Here is a 22,987-nt window from a genome sequence, read left to right as displayed (position 1 = left end):
GAACGCGGGCACTCTCATCTATACCTACCTTTGATAGTGGGTTAAATGGGCCGCACACTTCATCTGAATTCGTAATTTCATTCAAGCCATTTCAGTTTTAAAAATTCGTTGCAACTGATGTTTTTATGGTTGATTTTGGAGCTGGTAATCAGGTGCCTCTGTTCAATGCTGCTTCCGGGCCCTGTGAACAGAAGTAGGTAGTGTTTAAAATGAACAGATAGCGCTGCTACACTGCAGTCACTTCTCAACATTTACAGCTGATTTCCTGCAATATTCAAACAACTCACTTATTAGAGTTCACAAATATCTACAAGTACTCAGTCTAAAATTCCTATTATACAATCCCCAGACCATTCTCTGCAAATCCACTGGAAACCCTGCCTTTGCTGTCCAAAAGCACACTGTACTCCTAACTGCAGCACACTTCACAGACAGCGAAGTACTAAATACATTGTACACACCACAGAACAGACAGCAAGCACACACACAAGCCAGTCCATTCACTCCAGGATAGCACTACTGTGTCAGTGTGGGTCTCACAGTCACAGAAAGGTCCTCAAGGCCAGATTACTGGGTCACTCAGACCCGGACTGCAATGATTCTACGATTCCTTGCCTCCCTTGTATTTCAGCACAGAGCAATGGTGGGGTGTAAAACGATTGCACTGCGAAAACTACTCAGCAGTACAATTCTTGACTCCTGTCCTTTCAAACTTGGGTTGCATCTGTGTGACACAGGGGCGCAGTACTGGTGAGGATGGGGATGGTAACAGTGGGGCCCAGTCGGGTGATGAGTGAAGAGTGTCACGCAAGAAATACATCTCGTAACGTTTAAGTGTGTGTATTAGTGCCGATATATGATGAAGCAGCCCAGTGACAACACTGTGCGGGAGCAGGCATTTTAGCATTTTTGAAGATTTAGTCTCAGGAACTTGCATATTTGGTCTAACTGGCTGACGTATACCAGGAGTAGTGACTGGGATCCTTTAACACATCTCAAAACCAGAAGTATCCAACCAGCAACACAGCAGCCACGAGGTCCCCGAGCACTGGCAGCCTGGCCCTTGAAGCCTGGGTAACAGGGCTCTGTTTTACTGTTATATTTCTTACTCGCTAGGTTGTCATGTTTGAATTTTGTGTGCCTGGAGGTTTGGAAAGGGCCATTCTAAGTGATGTTGCCTCGTTGGTGGATAAATCCTAAACCAGAGGATCACGATCGGTTAGGATCAGCAACTTGGCATATCTGCAAAGTAATGGGATCATGGATTTCAACTTGATCTGATTGTAGTTCTTTTCTTTTTGGAGTCCTGGTGTCACAGAACAGAACAGGGAGTGCAAAGTACTGTGGGGGGCCTAGAGGACAAAGTGGGTGGCAGAAAACCATCCCCCGTCCTTTCCTAACTACAACTTAGTCTTTCAACTACTGTCAGCTTGGCTTAGCCCTCTTGCCTTGGAGTCAGAAGGTCACGGGTTCAAGCCTCACGCCAAGACTCAAGCACATAATCTGGGCTGACACTCCAGTGCAGTACTGAGGGAGTGCTGCACTGTCGGAGGTGCCGTCTTTCGGATGAGGCGTTAAACCGAGGCTCGGCCTGTTCAGATTGGATATAAAAGATCCTGCAGCACTATGGAAAGAAGAGCAGTGGACTTCTCATGGTGTAAAGGCTGATATTTATCACTCAACAAACATCTAAAAAACAGATTAACCAATTGATAGGGCTGTCGCACAATTAAGAAAAAATTAATCGTGATTAATAATTTTAATCTCATGTTAATCTTGGTTTTAATCGTGGCAATACTCTACCTTACAGGCCACGAAGAGAGATCCACGGAGCAGGTCTGCTGGGGCCTACGACTAATGGAGAGACGGCCTGCAGCAGGCCTCAGGCTCTGTAATGAACACCACTGATAGACGTTGCATGAGTCACCCTGACAACGGCACGTGTGCGCGGAAGGACCGAATGGCTCCACGCGCACAGAAGCTTTTGGCGGGGAATTGCAAGGCGTACCGAAGGCTGCAGTAGTCGCCGTGTAACTTCCACGATTAACGGGTGTTAAAAAAAAAATTAATCGCCCCCACCCAAAAAAAAAAAATCAATCCGTTAAATCGCGATTAATCTGTTAAATGCAATTAATTGACAGCCCTACTGGTCATTGATCTCAACGCTGTTTGTGGGATCTTGCTGTGCACAAACTGGCTATCACGTTTGCAGGCAGTAAGTGTGACAACACTTCAATAACAATTCATCAGCTGCGAAGCGCTTTGGAACATCCTGACATCTTGAAAGGCACTTTATAAAGGCAAGTTCTTTCTCGTCTCAGATATTGCAACACACCCAAGTGGCGCAACTTTCCAACGATATTCCTGCTCGATTTAAATTAATAAACAGGGCACAAGGCGGCTCAGATCGAATGGCCCGTGAGCATACAGCAAGGGGCAGGAAAGACTGGTGCACTGAAAATACAAGACACCTCAATTCTCGTCACTCCAGGAGACAGTCAACTCCTCCAAATGTGCAGGCAGGAACGACAGAGGTGGTCTCCACACCTAGGCAATGGTGCTGGAAAAACTCTCCTCTGTTCTAAGAGGAAGGGCCTAGGTTCATAGAGCCTGCAACTGGAACCATGTTCCCAACACACGCTCCCACCTTTGGTAATGGGTCATCATTTCTGCAACTCCTCACAAGGCAAGTTCCTCATCTCCACCTGGTCTCTGGCCCACCCTATAAGCCAGGGAAGGGTGCAGATTACAAAGGGGGAGAAGGGGGGGTGCAGTCCCTGATATCTCTTCTCCCTCCCCCCCCCCCCCCCCCACCCACCACAATGAATGAATGGGAGAGGAAATAAAAACACACACACACACACAGAGCTTGCCTCGGGCTGGTACAGTGGAGGTTGGGGAAAGGAAGGCAAGAGAGACAAATCCTATCTGCCATCCAGCCCTGAAAATGGCCCTGAACAGGAAGAACCAACTGTGCTGAGCTGGAACAGCAGATAGACGAGATAGGCGCACAGTGACCACAAGGTCATTCAGCAGTGTTAGCTCTGATTAAAGTAGCTCAACACCTCACAGAGCTGCAATGTCCTGTTTTACTGCCTTTGCACTGGCCAGTTTATCAACAGACTTTCACAGCAAACTGCACTAGTGAGCTTGGCCACCAGGACACCCCCCCCCCCAACCCCCCCACTCAAAACCGAGCGCCCAGGACAACAGGACACCCCGACTCGAAACAGTCACTCGGCTGATCATTTCCCCCCAATTTGCATTAATGCGTTTGAACAAACAAGCTCATTTCTATCCTGGCGGAAAGGGTGCATTTCTACTGATCTTTAAGTTGTGCAACTTCTCCCCAACACCTCACGGTCTCGTCACTAACACTGCCCGGTCGAGACGAACCGACTGCATAAAAACACACTCAGTTAATCTTAATTTATACACATCAGATGAAAGACGCCAGTGTTGGACGGTGTCGCACTTTTACCACCCAATCTCAGTGTTAAGCAGTCCTAGGTCCTCAAAGGCACCAACAACGCACTATGCACACTGCCTCACAATGGGACCCTTACTGTGGCAATGTAAAGGGAGCGAGAGACAGAGCACGTGCGAGAGAGGAGAAACAAAGCCAACACGTATTCACTTTAAATTGAGCTAGATTTCACATTAGAAGGTAGCGGAAAACTGGAAAAATCCGGCGGGGTGTGTGATGGACAGCCAATCCGCTACCGCCAGTTTCTGGCCATCAGTGAAAGTGAAAGTCTACCCCCGCCCACCACCGCCGTGGGTTTAAGAGTGTGAGCTCCGGACTCCTGGGCGGTCCTGCATCACTGGAGGTGCCATCCTTCAGATATGATGTTAAACCATGGTCCCATCTGAATGGGAATGATCCCTTTGCACTATTCAAAGAATGGCAGGCGGTCCTCCCAGTGTTCTGGCCGGCGAGTCTTCCCCCACCCCCACCCCCAACCAACATCACCGAACCCCCCCACCCCCGATCATCTCATTGTCGTTTGTGGAAACTTGCCAATTAAAACGCCTGCTTTTTTGCCTATGTAACGGTCACTGCACTTCAAAGTAATTCATTGTAGGTGAACTTCCTCGAGATGCTTGAGGTACATAATCAGCCATCAGATCAGCCATGATCTTACTGAATGGCGGAGCAGGCTCGAGGGGCCGATTGGCCTACTCCTGCTCCTATTTCTTATGTTCTCATAAGGTGTTCTATCAATGGATGTCTTCTTTATTTAAGTATAAATGCCTCAGAGCGACCATTTTACACACGTGTCCAGCTCGGCCACATTAGAATTTCTTATTAAAAATAAACGGCTGCACAAAGCATTCAGACTCCTCATCCTTGTGGTTCTACCCCAAACAATATAATCACTAACTGTTGTAGTAACCAACATCAAGCCATTGGAGGCCGGTAAGAAGGTCCCCTGCCCAACCCTTCAATTCAAAATGCGTCTCACATTCACTCAGTTAGGTAGCCATTTTACAGTAGCCTCGGTCCAACTCCCACTTTAGGGCCTTCGCAAACCTACCAACAAACGACCAAATTTAACGTTTTGTCACAAAGATTCACTGAAGCATGCGTTAATATTTCGCATATGGTCACATGGTTTCTACATGATGTGGAGATGCCGGTGATGGACTGGGGTTGACAAATGTAAAGAATCTTACAACACCAGGTTATAGTCCAACAATTTTATTTGAAAATCACAAGCTTTCGGAGATTTATCCCCTTCGTCAGGTGAGTGTGGGATTCGCATGCGAAACGTTCAAGGAATCCCACACTCACCTGACGAAGGAGATAATCTCCGAAAGCTTGTGATTTTCAAATAAAATTGTTGGACTATAACCTGGTGTTGTAAGATTCTTTACATGGTTTCTACGGTATAGGGGCACCAACATTCTATGGGAAAGCCTATACACATCAGTCTTGCATCCTACCCTTCTTGTACGATTCTCTTAATTCATCACCGTAAATTGACCCCACCGCTACCAGCACTGATGGCAGACTTCGAACCATGGGCACATGACCCCATTATTATACAGCTCTCTCCAGAATGTTTGGAAGGGCAGAATTTATAATCGTACTGAGGAAAGTTTTTCACTGTTCAAGTCGACACAATATGAAAATGTTATTACACTGCACTGCAATCTTGGTAACAAGGAATTATATAACCTTTCACTTAGCTCTCTACATTATGACAGGTATATCTCCCATCTTCCCAAACAAGCTGTTTTTGATCATTCCCGGTAGTATCATCCCTGGCAGGGAATATTCCAATTTTAAAAACTAAATTAACCTCCCCCCACCCTCATAATTACCCCTCCATATTCTTGTTTGATCACGGGACTCACACTAACAGCCTGTGAACTATAGGAGGTAACGTGCCAAGACCCTTCTCTGGATAGAGAATCAGAAATCACGCATCATTTGCTAAAGCAGCTTGGCTTGGGAGCTTCCCCATTCCCCCAAAGATTCCCGCTCCAAGCTCAGGAACTGGCCGGGCAGATTCCAACTGGGTGGAAAACAGCAGTTCGCCAGTAAACACAGGCTCCCGATTCATCCACTGCTGGAGAAAACTGTCTGCTCCTTCCCATCACACACTTTCCAAAATAGAAATATCAATGTGCTCTTTAACTATTGTGACCACAGTAAGCAGGTTAGTCCAGCCCACAACCCTCCCATCCCACCCTCCCAACAATCTTCCCTCCTCCTCTCCCGAAGGCACAGCCTCTTACAGGGGCAGCAAGTGTGAATGAACTCATAAGCTAAGCTTGGTGCCTGTTCTCACACAACACCCGAGCGCACAGGGGCCACTAGATTGTGAGCAGGAGTGGTACAGAAAACAGAGAGTAGGGGTTACGGGTAGTTACTCAGACTGGCAAAAGGTGGATTGGTGCTGGGACCACAATTGTTCACGTTTTACATCAATGGTTTGGACTCGGGAATCAGAAGTACAATTTCAAAATTTGAAGATGACACCAAATTGGGGAGTGTAATTAATACAAAGGATGAATGCATCAAAATGCAAGAAGACGTTAATAAACTTGCAGAATGGATGTGTAATTGGCAAATGATTTTCAATATAGACAAGTGTGAGGTGATGCATTTTAGTAGGAAGAATAAGGAGGTCATATGCTGGTTGGATAGGAAGAGTCTAAAAGGGAGAGAGGAACAAAGGGATACACAAATCACAAAGTAGCGACGCAGATTAATAAGGTCATATAAAAAGGCAAATCAAACACGGGTTTCATTTCTAGAGGGATAGAATTGAAAAGCAGGGAAGTTATGTTAAACTTGTATAGAGCCCTTGGTTAGACCACACTTAAGTATTGTGCACAGTTCTGGTCTCCATATTGTGGAAAGGATATAGAGGCATTGGAAAGGGTTTAAAGAAGAGTCACAAGGACGATATCAAAACTGAGCGGATATACTTATCAGGAAAGGCTGAGGCTCTTTTCTCTAGAAAAGAGAAGACTGAGGGGTGACCTGATAGAGGTCTTTTGATAATAAAAGGGTTTGACAGGGGAGACATAGAGAAAATGTTTCCACTTGTGGGGGAGTCCAAAACTAGAGTTCATCAATATAAAATAGTCACTAATAAATCCATTAGGGAATTCAGGAAAAACTTCTTTAGCGAAAGAGCAGTAAGAATGTGGAACTCGCTACCACAAGGAATAGTTGAGGCAAATAGCATTGATGCATTTAAGGGGAAACTAGATAAGCTCACGAAGGAGAAAGGAATAGAAGGGTATCCTGATAGGGTTAATGAAGAAGGGAGGGAGGAGGCTCATGTGGAGCATAAACACCGGCATAGACCAGTTGGGACGAATGGCCTGTTTCTGTGCTGTATATTCGATGTAACAACTGAATGGGTTTTCACTCGCTGTGCCCAGATCAGGGATCCAACCTGGGCCCTTCCTGGCCTGCGTGGTTCAGTATCACACTGGGCAATGTACTTACCGGATGAGCCACAGAACATGGAAGGTGGGGCAAAGAATCCCGATTTCCTTTGGTTAGCAGTACCTCCTCCGTTTCCATCCCTCCCCCCGCCCCAACCTCGGAGCACGTCTCATATTTGTGTGCCTATTTGGCTAGAACTGCTGGCCCCAGTTGACCCCACACAGGCTAATATCTGGAATCCTGTGCAACTCCCCAGAACTTGTCCTAAAGGGAGAACACCAAACCAGGATATCAAGGTGGGGCCATAGCATGGCTCACTCCAACAAGGGTCAGAAGGAGAACAGCCCTCTGGCTCAGTTGGTAACACGCTCACCTCTGAGTCAGAAGGTGGTGGGTTCTAGTCCCACTCCAGAGACTAGAGTACATAATCTAGGCTGACACTCCAGTGCAGCACTGAGGGACTGCTGCACTGTCAGAGGTGCTATCTTTCGGATGAGACGTTAAACAGAGGACCCGTCTGCCCTCTGAGGTGGATGTAAAAGATCCCGTGGCACTATTTCGAAGAAGAGCAGGGGAGTTCTCCCCTGGCCAATATTTATCCCTCATCCAACATCACTGAAACATTTATTTAATTGCTGTTTGTGGGATCTTGCTGTGCGCAAATTTGCTGTCTTATTTCCCCAACAGTGACTACACTTCAAAAGAACTTCATTGGCTGTAAAGCGCTTTGGGATGTCTTGAGGTCGTGAAAGGTGCTATATAAATGCAAGTTCTTTCTAGTTTTACACGGGGCACTATCCCGTTGCTTGAACACAGATTCTATTTCGTCCAACTTCTCATACAATCCATATAGTGTACCTTGAAAGCCACTACTCCGACCACTCAGCTGCTGTGATCAATAGTGAGCCTAACACCTACTGCCATACCAAGGACCACCTATAAGCGGCCAGGGCTGCACAGCGCAAGTGTGTTCAAAATGCCAGTCTTCCCTAGTTGAGGAGTCTGCTAACACTATCAGGGCTCAAACTAGAAGAACACTGGTTTCATGACTTAGGTCACTGAAGTCTTCCCTTAAACAACTCTCTACATTTAAAGCTTGTATAATCCTTACTCGTCAAATGTCATTTACTCACGGAATCAGTCATCTTTCCATCCTCTCCGATGTCTGGGCATCTCATTTATACAGTCATGTGAACTGAGCTGAACACAAGTGCTCTGAGTGACGTCTGGTCAGTGAACTGTAAACCCCCCAATAACCCCTGTAACCGTATACTCCACTGTTCTGGCTGTATACAGCAGCACTCTATTACATTTTTAAAATTCTTTCACCAAGTTATCTAGGCATTGAAAATGGTAACCTCCTCCCTACAACCCTCCGAGAACTCTGCGTTCCTCCAACTCTGGCCTCTTATCCATCCCCCACTTCCTTCGCCTCACCATTGGCAGCTGTGCCTTTAGCCATCTAGGCCCTAAGGTCCGGAATTCCCTCCCTAAACCTCTCCGTCTCTCTCTCTCTCCCTCTTTAAGATGCTCCTTAAAACCTACCTCTTTGGCCAAGGGTTTGGTCACCTGTCCTAATGTCTCCTTCTCGGGCTCTGTCAAATTTTGTTTGATAACGCTCCTCTGAAGTGCCTTGGGATGCTTTAATACGTTAAAGGCGCTATATAAATGCAAGTTTTTGATTTGTCAACTATCACTCATTTGACCCCTTCTAAGTCACCCTAAGTGAATTCCATTATCTGTAGACTTATGCCCCATATTTTTGACCCATGTACAATACCTCAGTGTTTTGTCAATTACAATAATCCAAGTCCTTCTGCAAACCTTTTGCTCTGTCCTGCTCTCCTTAATGGAGCATCAGCCCTTCAATTTGCTGTCATTAATATTGTCTTGTGATCAGCAAATTTGAAAAGCTTACAATATTCAGGTCGTCCTTGCAGATTAGAAGCAACATGGGGCGGTGCACTGACCCCTGGGGGACTCCACTTAACACCTGCCCCCACTCTGACACGACCCCTCCCACAAGTAACTCATTTCCTATTTTTTTTTAAATAAAAAGAGAAACACACACATAATATCCTGTCCTGTGTCCTAACCTTGAATTCGGTTCATCAACAGAACAGTTAACGGGATAGATTTTTTTAAAAAAACAGGGATTCCTAGATTACCTTGAACACTCAGGATGGGGAATGAAACGATGGGTTAAAATCGGTCTGGGATAACCAACCTCCAGGATCGGATAATAAGCATAACTTGGGTTACTGTGGCAATATTTTCAGGGATGCCCAGAATTCACCCCAGTCGGAAGGCCTTAACTTCTGGCGCCACAACAGCAAAAGCCTGAAAACCATATCTGCAATGGGGGGGGGTGGCGGTCTGTAATGCTCAGCTGTCTCTCTAAATTCCCTCCCACCCCCCCCTCCAGAAACAATCACTTTCTTGGTACTCACACCAAGTCAGTTCTAAGCAGCAGTACTTCAGCTTGGTTTGTTAAATTAATAAGGATAAAGATGACATGGGGGCCACCTCCCTATCCACATCTTCACAAACTGGTTCATTCCCACACCTCCCCAAATAGAACACTTTCTTATTTAAAATATTCTCTCTCAGATTAGGAGTCTGGCATCCACAAACTCTACCTCTATTTGCCAGAGAGAGAGAGAGAAAAAGAGAGAGAAAGAGAAAAAGAGAAAATCTTTCTGCTGATGAGCCTGGCCAGCTCCTGTTTCCTGTTGATTCTGGGAGGTGGTTGTATGTAGGCTGGCAAGACGCAGCATTCAGCGCCCCCTCACTGGGTACCATCACGAGGCTTGTCTAACCTAGTGTCAGCAGGTAGCACTCTCGCCTCCGAGTCAGAGGGTTGTGGGTTCAAGTCTCATCCGAGATTTGAGCACATGATCCGATTTGACACTGTCAGAGGTGGTATCTTTCAGATGAGACGTTAAACTGAGGCCCCATCTGCCCTCTCAGCTGGACATAAAAGATCCCATGGCCACACTTCGAAGAGCAGGGGAGTTCTCCCCGGTTTTCTGGCCAATATTTATCCCTCAATCAACACCTAAAAACTGATTATCTGTACATTACCACATTGCTGTTTCTGTGATCTTGCTGTGCGCAAATTGGCTGCCACGTTTTCTACATTACAACAGTGAGTACACTTCAAAAGTACTTCATTGGCTGTAAAGCGCTTTGTGACATTGTATAAGGTGCTATATAAATGCAAATTCTGTCTTTATTGGTACCAGTATGCAACAGGAAAAATTGCAGTTTAGCCAATATTAGAATAGTTCTCATTCCATCACCTCAAGTACAGCCAAGATCAGATCTCTTGCACGTTTGGGAAAGCACACAAAAGCCCAAGCCTTAGACCCACCCCCACACCCCCCCTCCACAAGTACCAACGCATGGCACTAACCAGTCCTTTCTCTTTATTTCCCACACTTGCACTAGGTTCTTTTCTCTCCCTCTCTTGCCTGCAGCAAGCGCACCTGTAAACAGCTCAGTTCACTGACTGCTGGCACAGAGCCCACTCTTCTTGCCAATAACCAGCCTTGAACTGCTTTACAACAGAAATATTTATACAACAAACGTCAGGCACTCAGTTCCGCCTCTTGTGTAATTCAGCCCTCGTGAGGAGGTGCGATCCTCAGAAGTGTCAAGGGCTCCAGCTCCTTAATATTACCAACTGGGAAGATGGGCAATAAAGGAAATGGCAGACTTTGTATCCGTTTTCAAGGTGGAGAAAGAGGACAATATACCAGTGCTACCTAAAAATAAGTCAAGAGGCAGGATTTAGTGCATTTACGATGAATAAACAACATGGTAATAGGGAAAATCGTGGGACTTAAGATGGGCAAATCTCCAGGACTTGATGGTTTCCACCCCAGGGTCTTAAAAGAAATAGGTCAGGAAATTTCAGGTGCATTGGTCATAATTTTCCAAAGTTCTGCAGATTCAGGAATTGCGCCTTTGGATTGGAAAACTGCAAACGTTACTCTATTATTTAAGAAGGGAGGGAGGGAGAAACAAACCAGGTAACTTCAGACCAGTCAATTGTGGAATCTGTCATTAGAGACAAAGTGACTGAGCACTTGGACAAGTACGAGCTGATCAGAGAGAGTCAGTGTGAATTTGTGGAGACTGGGGATTAAATCTTGGACTTTCCTGGTTCCTATGGCCCAGCTACTCCCTGAATGAACTTGCTGAGCCACGAGAAGACCAATGTTCATCAAACAGCAGAGTCCCCACCACAACCTCAGGCAAGAAAATGGCCAATGTGAACTACTCCCGCATCTCGACAAAATATTTTTTGGTCATCTCAAAAGGGGGTGAATACCACAAGGAAGAGGATTTGATGGCTAATGAGTTTGGGGACAGTCTCAACCAAACTCCGAGCAAGGACGGCCCACAGCATAACCCCACTAGTAAATCCGCGATTAAATCTCCCTCGGATAGGCCGCTGGTGCAGTAAGACAGGGGCTCCCAGGTTTTTTGTCTTTGTCGGGCACATAGCTGTGTACTATAGCATCTCGGGGGAGTGGGGGGGCAGGGAGACACGACCTATATAAAGTTTAAATCCATGTTCTGATTAATTTGCATCCATCTCAAGTCACTGACACCAACAGCTCTTGGTGTGCAGATTGAGCATTTATTGACCAACAAGTCAAAACGTGCTAAGAACAACCCTTTCCAAACATAAGAACATAAGAAATAGGAGCAGGAGTAGGTCATAGGGCCCCTCGCTGCCATTCAATAATATCATGGCTGATCTCCGACCTCAACCTCCGAGCTCTCAAAATTTAAAGAGGGCAAACCCACTGAATAAGAAATATAGGGGTGACTCCAAGCTGCCAGCAGGGATTGGCGTTTGAAGGGAGCACCTCTTGGGAAATCTCCAGGGCTCCGGCTTTTCTTTCCAAAGAAATGAAATGACGGGAAAATCATAGGCTGCCCAGCGGATTTCCCCAAATGTGCTCCCTGTGAACACTGCTCCCTGCTGGGAGTGCCGGATCGCAGACTCGCCCCTTATAAGCGCACACGGGAGCGAGTTACCTGGGCTTCAAGGGCTGCTCTGCCAGAGCTCAGGAGCCCCCATCCCAGCAGTAAGGGTGCTGTTCTGAGGAGTGAGGCTGAGGCACATAGTGTGGGGCAGAGGAGAGTGTTACATCAACAAACCAGCACAGTAGCTAGTGGTACAACATGGGGGCACTGCAACGAGAGCACTGCACACAACTGCAGCTAGTCACGGTAGAGACAAAAATGGTGCTCACCTCATCTCTATCCACCCAACATCAGGCATTTCATTCTCTCAGCTTCTCCCTCTAATGGACGTTGAACTAGTTAAGGACGTTCTCGGAGGCATCCTGAAATAAGAAAAGAATTTATCGTTAATTCTTCTGCAGCATTCACTCTTGTGACTTTCAATTCAGTCACTTTCAAGGTTGGGGCTTGGGGAGGGGGGACCCAAAGGGAACCTGGGAACAATAAGCCACACTGCAGCGGCTCAGTGGTAGCCCACTCGCCTCTAAGTTAGAAGGTTGTGGGTTCAAGTCCCACTCCAGAGGCTTGTTTAAATTAACACTTCAGTACTGAGTGAGTGCTGCACCATTGGAGGTGCTGCGTTTCGGATGAGATGTTAAACCGAGGCCCTGTCTACCCTCTCAGGTGGACATAAGCCTGGTGTCGTGGTATCCTTCAACCATCACTAAAACAGATGATCTGGTCATTATCCCATTGCTGTTTGTGAGACCTTGATGTGCCCAATTTAGCTGCTGCATTTCCTACATGACAACACTGACTACAGTGCAAAAGTACTTCATTGGCTAAAAAGTGTTTCGGGACGTCTGGAGGTCACGAAAGGTGCTGTATCGATGGAAGTTGGTTCTTTCTTTCATGCCAGGTAATATCTGCCAGGGCAGATGACCCCTGCTGCAAAGTGCGAGTGTGAGTGAATGTTGGTGAGCACAGGATGAGGCCCGGCCGTGACGCCGTCTAGACAATCACCGTCTAGACTCACGTGAATCATGGGCAGTCGGACGGGATTATCGGCAGGCATAACGCACCCATGGAACTGAATCTCAGCAGCAGGAGTCAGCAGCTTCAGGAAAGGAGGGAAGAAAAAAAACCCAACAAACAGGAAGAAGCTCCATCTCCTTTTGCAACACTCAACATTCTACCAAAAACAGCTTACCGTGGGCCCAGGTGTTGAATTTCAAATGGACCAAACTGAGCCTCATTCACTCCCCAAATTTAAACACAAATTATTTGACAACGCCTCAGCCACTACTTTCCATTGACAAAACATTACCTGACAAAATCTAAAACCACACAGGCCAACAACTAACTCACAAAGTCTCAGCCTAGCAGATGGACCACGGGAGTGAGAAACTCAGGCGGACAATCCATTTCTTTGTGTAGATTTTCCATATATAGAGGGGGGGGGGGGGGGGGGGGGGGGAAATAATAGAGGAGAAAGTGAAGAAAAAAAAGTACGAGGTCTCAACCCATTGGCCAGCCAAAATATGGAATTACTCAGGATAATCACGAGCAAGAGCTTACTTCCTACTACCCCGTGGTACAGCCTGACAAGAGCACAGGATGTGCTGCACTGTCCAGGTTCTTAGAGGGAAATAAGATTCATTTTGAGTCGAAATACATCTGCACAACCAATAGTAAACTGCCCTGATCATCTTACCTCGCACATTTTCCTCAAATCTATTTCTGCAAGTTAAATATTTTTATTCAGATGACATCTTCAGGGGAATTTGCTGGGAGGAGTTACTGAGTGACAGCGTGAGGGAGCTGGGTTGATATTGGTAGAGATACAATCAGTAACACCAAGTGTGGACACAAAGGAGCTGTAGAACCTGACAATGAGAGATAGCTAGATTAGCATCAGTAGAGATAAGTAGAGATAGTAGAGATATAACACCATTGGAGCGGTTACAATTGCTTCTAGGCTGAGGGAGATCTGACCAGGGCCCCCATTCCCAATTGCTACTCAGTTACCATTGGCAGAAAGCGTTATGTGAATGTCACGCATGGGTCTCCTCCTAGTCAAACAGCCTAATGGCACTCACTGTACACAGGAAGAATGGTCATTTGGTGAGGTACTAGAAGGGTGTTGGCACCCATAGAACTGCATCCTTGTGAGGACAACCCCTTCAGGGACAGTAGGAGGAGAAAATTGGGAGGGGGGGGGGGGAAATTCACACTGGAGATGGCTCTGCCAAATGCTTAGGTCTCGTTCTAAAACCTCCACACCCCAACCAAATCAGGACAGGGACTGACCAAAGACTGCAGCAATACTGCTGTCTCAGTAACTGGTCCAATTGTTAGTTCCCCTCTGAGGGGGGGGGTCTATGTCTTTTCTCAAGATGATACAAAAGCACAGCCAACATTGTGAAATGTCACTTTATGAAGAAAAGGAGGAAAACACACCTCAAAAAGTCCTTCAGTGCTTCAGGAGAGATAAACAAACTTCAGAAACCAGCACAGTTAGCCATGGTCTTACATAGCAGCTGATAGAGTTAATGGCACATGATGCCAAGGGCTCCTGAGAGGAAACTTAAGAACTCACTGTGCCCAGCCTTAACCTTAAGGTTGCCAAATGCCTTGTTCTGGGTGCTGAGAGCTTGATATTAAAAGCAGCATTCTGCAGGGGCGGGAGGTGGTTAAGTGATATAGTGGGGTTGACATGCTGTCCTTTCACACCCAAGATTTCAGTCCAAATCCAGCCCTTTACTTTCACGACTTGTTCAAAGGATTTGACTGGGAATGATGCTTGGGGCAGTCTCAAGCCAGTTCTTACAGGTGTGAGTCTACAGCACAAAACTGAATACAAATAACAAATACTCGGGTCTGAGTGAGAGCATCGAACCACACCTGGAGGGCTGGTGAAGTGCATCACTTTGACAAGACCGGCAGACTGTCGTCAAGTAACTTGAGCTGCTTTTCACTCTAGCCATTTACATCAGCAACTGCAGTTCACAATAGTACCGAGAATACCTCAGTACATCTACGCAAATCCTGGGACTCCCCTTTTAACAGCCTGGTTCTTTAACAAGCGGCGTGTGACCATTTTTTTTCGTTGTAAATCACATCACTCAAAAGGGAAACTTTCAGTTAACCTTTGACCTCGCCGTGGATACAGGGCACAATCGGCACCAGTGCCCCTAGACCCAGGAAGGAAAGGGAAAAAAAGATTGGTACTTGTATAGCCGTACCCCAGCCTGAATCACTGAGTATAGATTGGGAAATTCAAAGATCAAACATTAGGCCCACACTAAAAATGATCTGTCATGATGGCATGTGAGAGATTCAGACAACCCATTCTTACCCAGAACCTCAAACCAGTGACACATTATCTCCCTCAATCTTTCCTCCCTCTAAAATCTGGAAGATTTTAAAACTTAAGCTCGGTGCCATCTACAAATTATTCCCCGCCCCTATTATTTTCAACCTTTTGACGTTTCCCGGTGGGGTCCTTCGCGTTAGTCACCCTGTCCGCCGAGGCATGCCCTCTCTGGATCGACACTCTGCTCTCTATTGTCTGTTTAGCAGGATGCTCGTCCTGGGCCATTTCCTGTATCCAATCTGCACAACAGAAAATGCTCTCAGTTAGAATGGGAGGGAGTCAAATTGAAAATTTTAAGGGGTTTGAAACAGCAACATCCTGTTAAGCGGGAATCTCATGACTCAATGCAGAGTTATCTCTTCACCAAGTTCTATTAAAAATCACAACACCATAGTAGAAAATAGGGTTTTGGTTACAGTAATATACTAAACATAATGTTTAGTGACCACCAGCAAAACAGTAAAAATGGTACAAACGATCTAGCAAAAAGGCTTTTTAATACTGATTCTTAACCCCTGCCCCCTACTTCTATGATCCACATCTCTTTGCTCGAGGGACAGGAAGGTGTGGGGGGGGGTCGAGGGACAGGAAGGTGTGGGGGGGGGGGGGGTCGAGGGACAGGAAGGTGTGGGGAGGTGGGGTCGAGGGACAGGAGGGTGTGGGGGTCGAGGGACAGGAGGGTGTGGGGGGGGGACGAGGGACAGGAGGGTGTGTGGGGGGGGGGGGTTGTCGAGGGACAGGAGGGTGTGTGGGGGGGGGGGGTTGTCGAGGGACAGGAGGGTGTGTGGGGGGGGGGGGTTGTCGAGGGACAGGAGGGTGTGTGGGGGGGGGGGGGGTTGTCGAGGGACAGGAGGGTGTGTGGGGGGGGGGGGTTGTCGAGGGACAGGAGGGTGTGGGGGGGGGTCGAGGGACAGGAAGAAAGTGATAAAAATATTGGGCCAGAATTTGCTGTTGAAGTAACGGTGAGGGTAATGGCACTCGCCATTATTTATACACAAATGGTACGGCAACTTCAGGTGAGGGGCAGATGTGGGGTTAAACACACAAGTCCAGAAGTTGCTGTCTGTGATACTCCGCTGTTAGCTTCGCAACAACAGCATCTCTCATTGAACGGCCTCACAAATTAAATGCATTGAATGGCGTGAAGTTGCTGTGTTTGCCCAGTAGATACAAACTAAACTCACCACAGTAAGTTAAGTCTTGCCCGTTTCAGTCTAAGTACCCTTTTAACTATGTGCTGTGTTATTAACTACCAAACAATCTCTCTGGTACTGAAAATTAACTATTACATGTGTGGAATGTCATTCCTTCAGGTTTTAATTGTTGGAGATTTTAAAAATATCAAACTCCCTTCTCCCACCCACCCAAATATCAAACTCTTTCTGTCACTCTCCCCATCAACAGAACCTCAAACCTATGTGGAACCAAAGCTTCTGCACAACGGGAAGGGCCATTATTATTTCACACACTCCCAATTACCTGATTCCCATTGATCAGCAGAGGCCAGAGCTGAAAAAAAGTTTGCATTTATACAGCACCTTTCACAACCTCAGAACATCCCAAAGCGTTCCAGAGCCAATTAGGTACTTAAGAGCAGTCACTGTTGTAATATAACGTGACTATCAGTTAGATCTTACGAACCCTGAAAAATGGCACTCCAAATCGCTCAGATGCAACAGGAAGGAATGTGGAGGCTGAGACTCTTTTCTCTGGAAAAGAGATTAAGAGAAGACCTTGTGGAGGTCTTTAAAGTTATGAAGGAGTTTGATAGGGTGGATGTGGAGAAACTGTTCCACTTGTGAGTCCAGAACAAGGGAGCATAATATGATAGCCACTAACATATCAATTAAAGAATTTAGGAGCAATTTCTTTACACGGACAGCGGTGAGAATGTGGAACTCGCTGCCATATGGAGTGGTTGAAGCAGATAGTATTGATGCATACATGAGGGAGAAGGGAATAGAGGGACATGGGAGCAGACTGGGAAGAGATAATTAGAGTGGGAGGAGGCTCGTGTGGAGTAAAAACACTGGTATAATGGCTTGTTTCTGTGCTGTAGATTCTATGTAAGCCAGTTATTATCGTTCTTTCGAATGATTCCCTAATACTCGAAGGCCAGTGTCGAAGCGTCCAAGTGGGATGCACTGGCCAGTCTGGAAGCCTCTCTGTTAGAGGCGACACACTCAGTTGTTCCTGGTGTGGTCACTTACGCCAGGTAGCGCGGCAAGTCGAATTCTTCTTAGATGATGGCACCGATGATGGATTGGACCCTGTTGCGTCTCCTACCAACTGTCTCAGATCCTCAGAGATAATCCTTAGTGTCTCCACGTAAGGATGATAATAATCCAGCATTCTTTTGAGAGCAGACACCGAGAATTCAGAAGGGAATTGGATAAATACTCGAAGGGGAAAAATTTACAGGGCAATGGGGAAAGAGCAAGGGAGTGGAGAGCTCTTTCAAAGAGCCAGCACAGGCACGACAGGCCGAGCGGTCTCCTTCTGTGCTGTACCATACCATGGTACAGGTCCAGTCTACTCCTCTTAAATCAAAGTCGCTGCATTCAATTTTTTTGTCAGTGTAAAGAAATAAAAGCTACTTTTGAATTCTCCAGAGGGGACTGTAGAGAAAGAGCTCAATGTGCCCAGCTGTTAGAAAAGTCTCAGGGAGAGGTTTTTTAAATTCCCAAGTGCTCCCTCCCCCCTTTTTCCTGCTGGCATGGAGCCTCTCGGGTGCAGGCTCCCTCCATTTGGCTGCACTGGTGCTGTCAGTCACAGGAAACGTGCTGCAGCTCCACTGAAAGATCGATTTCAAACCCGCCCCAGGGTTGCTTGACCCCAGGGTATCACGCTACAGGTCAGCAATGTAGATGTCGCAGCTTGCGGCCTGCTTTTCTGGGCTCAGGCTCTCCTCACACGCAGAGGAGCCACACTGGGCTGATCTCCGCCCCCCTGTCCCTTCCCCTCCCCTGAAATCACCAGAGCTCCCGAGCAAGGTCGGGGGCGGGGGACCTTACTCGACAGAAGGAAATGTTTTATTTTCCAAGAAATAAACTTCAGGCGAGTTTATCATTTTTTTTAAAATATAAAATAAATGTACACCCCTTAAAGTAAAGAACTTGCATTTTTATCACGCCTTTCACAACCTCAGGACGTCCCAAAGCGCTTTATAACCAATTAAGTCCTTTTTCTGAAGAGTAGTCACTGTTGTAATGTAGGAAACACGGCAGTCAATATGCGCACAGCAAGATCCCACCAACAGCAATGAGATCATGACCAGATAATCTGTTTTAGTGATGTTGGTTGAGGAACTGATGTTGGCCAGGACACAAAGTAGAACAGCGTAACACTCACACTCGCCTTGCGATATCCTAAATTGAGACAGCCGTCACGGGTCACCAGTTTTCTGCTCAGTCGGGTGCAGTCAAACACTACAATTGGCCTCCCGGGTAGGAAAGGAGAGGGGAATAAAAAAAGCCAGGGTTTCAGTTCCTGATCACTATCCCAAGTGAGTCCTATAGAAAAATGTACATGTCAGGATGGGGCTTACCCGAGGCCCTGATGAGCCTGTCCGGGCTCTCGTATGAATCATGGCCTCTAGTCCTAAGTGCCAGGGGGCTGCTGGTGAGGTTTCCCTCCCTGCTGATGCCATTACAGGGGTCGTCTCCAAATGGCTCAAAAAAGGTTGGAGGGACGGGGGGGGGGGGGGTGGGGAAAAGAGGGCTTCAATCCAGCCCTGAGGTGCCCTGCCCTGGAGACCCATCCAAGTGGGACTGTACCTCAGCGAGAGTCAAGGCCCTCAGGAGAAGAAGGGAGTAAAATGAACCAATGCTAATACATCCCAGCACTGAACATTACTGGTGGTCAAACAGCTCATTAACTTCACATCCTCTTCTTCACAAATTCACTGGGGTGTTGAGCCCATCTGAAGCAGGCAGTAAGACTGCAGGGCAGGTTTAGCATCCCCTACAGTCACAGATTAGAGGCAACCAGTTGACTTTTCAAGCTAATTATTGTCCGCAACTAGTGACCACAAGCTTGTATTGGGCTTCTCAATAAAATGCTCGACAGTGGCACGGCCTGAACCCATCTTATGAGCAGAACGCAGCCAGTAGTGAGAAAGACGATGTCCCTGCCTTGATATCAGAAGGTCCCGTCCAATGTAAGGACTCTCGTTACCCATTGCAGGAATAAATACCCTCGAATCTCACCAGTCACTCTTATTTGCATTCTACACCTGTTGCTGCAATCACTGTGCAATGTTGCCCGACTTTTGGAGACAGGGCTGTCAAGTAAAATGAGGCCGCACCAGAGCCTCCATCTGCCACCTCAAGGGGTATCTGCATCTCCACCCCGACCTAACCCACTGCTGCCAGAAGTACAGCAAAACCGGGAGCAGAGGGAAGTGGACGCTAGCAGAGCTGGATGTCGCAGGTCAACGTTACAAGTGCTTAGTTCACTCGAACCGGCCTGTAACGCAGTTGCCTCATTGCTGGCCTGCATGGACCTTCCATTCGCCCCCCCACACCCACACTGGGGAAGTGGCCCTTGAGCAACTGCACACTGGAAGGCAGCCTGTAGACAGGCTGGAGTCCAGGGGCACTGAGAGCCAATGCATACAAGCGCGCCTCAGTGCCAGCTGGGAGCAGTTGGCAGAACTCTCACCTCAGAAGGTTCTGAGTTCAAACCTCAAACACACAATCCAGAACAGCACTGAGGGAGTGCTGCACTATCAGCAGCAATTAAGAGGGCCTCGCTTGCAGTGGTTCAGATGAACCGTAAAGATCCTACTCAAAAGGAGGGCGGGGAGTTCTCCTGGTATCCTGACCAACAGTCTTCCCATAACCACCACCTCCAAAAACACTGATTAGCCAAGACATTCGCCTCATTTGCTGTTTGTGGGATTTGCTGTGCTCTAATTAGCTGCCATATTTGCCTACAACAGTGACTACACTTCAAAAGTAATTATGGGATGTGAAGTGCTTTGGGGTGTTTCAGAGAGGGGTGATGAAGGGTTATATAAGTGCAGGGGGTATTTCTTCCCCCCCCCCCCCCCGGCCACGAACACCTTTATGAAGCAGCCCTGCGTCAAGAGGGACCCGACAAGTGGGAGAATCGGAAACAATGCAATCATAGAGCGGACTACCAAATAAAAGCAAAGCAGAGCCACTCAACAGATCAGGCATCTTCAGAACAGACAACCCGACTGAGAAATGGCTGCATATTCCTGCTGACCACCACAGCCACATCTGCTATCAGAGTCACACGTGCTCTGGCTACGACTGTATCTGTAATCAGCACCCAGAGAAGGTGGTCTATTGTCAACTGATGGCATAGGTTTGAGCGACACTTCATTAATTACAGGTGGGAACCATGCTCCAATCCACAAAAGTGAACCAAGATGGCCTATGGCACAGGCATTTGGAACTCAAGGCATGAAACGGGCCACAAATGAGCAGAGGCACCTGCTGCAAGCACGTGGATTCAAAATCCTTCCAAATTCCACATCCTGGTCACTAATGCTAATTTCCCCCCCCCCCCCAACCCGGTAACAGCACACTGCATTAGTGCCCTAATGCCCCCACCCCCTTCCCCAACATACCCCCCCACCCTCTCTCCCACCACAGTTGAAACCTAATCCACCCTTTTGTCAGCTGCAGACTGGATTGCTTCATGCCACCCCCTCACTAACGCCAACTCATCCAAAATTCGCCCACCCCCTTTGCCCAACACTCCAAATCTCACGGACGTACACTGGCTCCCTACCTCCCCACCTCCCCCAACACTTCCTCATCCCCATCTACAAATCCCACCGCAGCTTTAACCCACTTTACCGCAACAACCTTCTCCACCGCAAGCCCTTCTTTCCTCCAACTCTGGCCTCCTGCGCATCCCACTCTAACCGTTCCACCATTGGCAGCAGAGCTTTCAGGAGTCCCGGCCCTACTCCTTGAAACACCCTCCCTAAAATCCCCCCCACACTTCACACTTCCATTCTCAAAACCTACCTATTCGACCATGCCTTTGATCACCTCTCCTTACGTCCCCCATTTATACTCTGTACCCATTTGGTTCCTCGGGAGTCCATGAGATCTTTTTCAACATTAACACATTATATAACTGTATGGTTTGTTGCTCTGGCATCATGTGACAAGGACCAATGGGTGCGAAGATTTAGTCTTCCTTGGCTGGAAAATGAGCCACACACATCAGAAATACTCAGGTTCGGTCCTTGGGTCTGAGCCAGGATGGCATAGTTAGCTTCAATGCCTCCCCTAGCTGGGGGGGGGGGGGGGGGGAGGGGAAGAGGTGGGCTGCAGAATCAGCCTGGGTGCCTCTCGCTGATCACTACTGCAGTCGAACAGTACACGCACCTGGATGTTGGGGGAAGGACAGCTTGAACTGTGCTGCCTGCCACAGTCAAACAGCCTGTGTGTCTCAGCTCACAGGTGGAGAATGGGCAGGATTTAGCACCTGTGGAACTATTCCACACCTTGAGCCAGTCAGTGACTGCGGGGAAATGGGAAGAATAACGCCATGCGAAGTTTGGGAGGGAGGGGAGGAACGAGGGGGGGTGGTTTTGTTCATTTTTGGATAGTAATTTATACAAATTGTCCTAATTGAAGCAACGAACTGCTCCACGAAAACCCACATTTGCCCACAAAAAAATAACTACAATCGTAAAACAATTTTCTCGGGGGCAAAGGGCACTTCCCCCCCCCCCCCCAAAAAAAAAATTCGTTTAAAATTGTTCGGATCCCTCTCTCAAACACATCTATTCGCACTAATCCCACAGCTCATCTTAAATCGTTACCAAAAAAAAAAAGGATTTTGGCGGGATGGGGAAAGGGTGCCCGATGCCAAAAAAAAAAATTAACAGCCCAAGAAAGAAAAATTAGGGAAACATTTTCCAGTGAACTTTGCGCCCAATACATGCGCCGAAAGGGCAGGGATCTGTGCAGAAAGGCGCGCGTCTGTTGTGATTTGAACCGTACGGTTATAGTTCTGGAGGGAGGGAGGGGGGGGGGGGGGAGAAAGAGAGCGGGATTTACAACTAAAATTCACAGATTTCTCCCAAGGCTGCTGCTTTCATTTCCCCTTTCGGTTTCACCCTCCCTCCCTACCAATTTCTCTCCCACCCCCCCGACTCTCATTGCTGCACTTTCCATGCCTTTGTTTCTCTCCCTTCGGAAGAAGAAGGAGGGAGGGTGAGTGAGTGGGTGGGGGGAGGTGGAAGAGAAGGGAAGGGAGAGAGAGGGGAGCATGGAAAGGCCACAAGCCGGAAGAAAGGCCTGCTGCAACTCAACTTAACAAAAGTGGCGCACTTCAGCCAAGCTGCCCGAGCCCAGCGTGCACAATATATGTTCTTTTTTGTTTTGTGGTGTGGGGAATAAAAGAAACAACCAGCTCTCTTTTTTTTAAAAAAAAAAGCCCCTGCACCCCATGTACACAAACACACAAAAAAAATAAAACTGAAACCCACCCACAGCGCAAGAGATCGAAGCCAACAATTGTATGGAGAGAAAGAAAGCGACGGTGCCCCTTCTTCCCACGTGTTTGCGCCTCTGCCGCGATCAGCCCGAAACTTACAACCCGTGGAACTTACAATGTCCGGACGTTCGAAAATGGAACGCGGGACGGCAACAATGTATCGAGCGGTGGAACCTCGGCCACCGCAACGTTCCATCCCTCGTCGTCGCCTCCGTTGGGTGGTGGTGGCGGGA

The 22,987-nt window shown here is 47.5% G+C and overlaps 1 long non-coding RNA gene across 1 annotated transcript; it reads right to left on the bottom strand.

Moving 5' to 3' along the window:
* On the bottom strand, positions 1–22,987 carry LOC137331191 (uncharacterized). Its single transcript, XR_010965385.1, has 4 exons — positions 22,870–22,987; positions 15,372–15,505; positions 12,181–12,273; positions 1–181 (listed from the first exon to the last, which is right to left on the bottom strand). It is a non-coding gene; the product is annotated as an uncharacterized lncRNA (long non-coding RNA).

Source organism: Heptranchias perlo, chromosome 13 (genome assembly GCF_035084215.1).
Source record: "Heptranchias perlo isolate sHepPer1 chromosome 13, sHepPer1.hap1, whole genome shotgun sequence".
NCBI lineage: Eukaryota > Metazoa > Chordata > Chondrichthyes > Hexanchiformes > Hexanchidae > Heptranchias > Heptranchias perlo.
This window is presented reverse-complemented; position numbering and strand designations above follow the sequence as displayed.